We start from the raw sequence: 1,672 nt of genomic DNA on the forward strand, positions 1-1,672 counted from the left end.
CAAAAAAATACCAAGATTGTTTGTTCAGGCCACACTGATGGAAAAGCATCTACTCACATGAACAACTCAGAACAACAAATGGGGAGGCAAGCAAAAAGGAAACCATTTAGCTGTTCTGATCAGAGTAAAAGAGAGAAGCAGAAGGGCACTCTGAACAAACTCATTAGAATTCAGACAGGAAAAAAATCATTTAGCTGTTCTGAATGTGGTCGAAGATTTGGCTATAAGAGCACTCTGAACAGACACATGATAATTCATACAGGACAAAAAGCATTTGGCTGTTCTCAGTGTGGTAAAACATTTGGACAAAAGAGCAACCTGAGCACACACATGATAATTCATACAGGGCAAAAAGCATTTGTCTGCTCTGAGTGTGGTCAACGATTTGGACAAAAGGGCAACCTGAAAGCACACATGATAATTCATACAGGACAAAAATCATTTGGCTGTTCTAAGTGTGGTAAAAGATTTGGACGAATGGTTGACCTGAACAAACACATGGTAATTCATACAGGGCAAAAAGCATTTGTCTGTTCTGAGTGTGGTCAAAGATTTGGACGAAGGGGCAACCTCAACACACACATGATAATTCATACAGGACAAAAACCATTTGGCTGTTTTGAGTGTGGTCAAAGATTTGGACGAAAGGGCGACTTGAACACACACTTGATAATTCATACAGGACAGAAAGCATTTGGCTGTTCTGAGTGTGGTCAGAGATTTGGACGAAAGGGTGACCTGAACACACACAGGATAATTCATACCGGACAAAAACCATTTGTCTGTTCTGAGTGTGGTAAAAGATTTGGACGAAAAGACAACCTGAAAACACACATGATAATTCATACAGGGCAAAAAGCATTTGTCTGTTCTCAGTGTAGTCAAAGATTTGGACAAAAGAGCCACCTGAACACTCACATGATTATTCATACAGGACGCACAAATGCAGAATGCAGTGGGCCCAGGACCAGAGGTCTAAAGTTGCACTCTAGGCTCAAGACACAAAAACAAAATACCAAGACCTTAAAAATGATCTATGAACAACATGGACATTGAAAGCAATTGATACAGGGGTTAAAGTTCTCTATCGCTATGACTGATGCCCTTCAATTGGTCTTGGACCCTCCCTGCCTTCACTGCGCATGTGTCATTTCGGAGCTCAACAGCATCATTTCTGGGCGTCACCAGCAAGTCACTGATTATCACCTTGTTTCTGCTTAAAACTGCACTCCAGTCATCATCTATCTCAGTGACAGAGATTTGAAGCTTTTGTACAACAATCATTTCCACAAATAAATTCAGCATTATTTCATAATAAAAGACTGGGGACCAGTCACAGCGTCACAGCAGCTGCTGCAGCACGTCATTTCAGCGCGTCAGTGACTACTCACCAGTTATTGCCTTGTTTCTGCTTAAAACTGACTTTAGAATGATTTCAGATGTTTTACCTTGTCATCAGATGGTTAATAATCCCATTAATCTCGTTGATCGTTTTGGGTGTAGAGAGTCCGTCTCAGACGTGCTGCTGTGGTCTAAAATGACGCATACGCAGTGAAGGTAGGGCAGACCGATATTTTTAGGCTGGACCATTCGGTCTGCGACAGCAGTACTAGCTGTTGGATTGCCTGAGGCCTTGGATTTGCCGTGGCAACCTTCCGTGTGCAAACAAAGG

The 1,672-nt window shown here is 42.0% G+C and overlaps 1 long non-coding RNA gene across 1 annotated transcript; it reads right to left on the bottom strand.

Annotated features, from left to right (window-relative positions):
* Positions 1-279: 279 nt before the first annotated feature.
* LOC117530383 lies at positions 280-1,402 on the bottom strand. Its single transcript, XR_004566349.1, has 3 exons — positions 1,392-1,402; positions 739-1,123; positions 280-402 (listed from the first exon to the last, which is right to left on the bottom strand). It is a non-coding gene; the product is annotated as an uncharacterized LOC117530383 (long non-coding RNA).
* Between the last annotated feature and the right edge of the window lie 270 nt (positions 1,403-1,672).

The sequence above is a fragment of the Thalassophryne amazonica genome, chromosome 18 (genome assembly GCF_902500255.1).
Source record: "Thalassophryne amazonica chromosome 18, fThaAma1.1, whole genome shotgun sequence".
Taxonomy (NCBI): Eukaryota; Metazoa; Chordata; class Actinopteri; order Batrachoidiformes; family Batrachoididae; genus Thalassophryne; species Thalassophryne amazonica.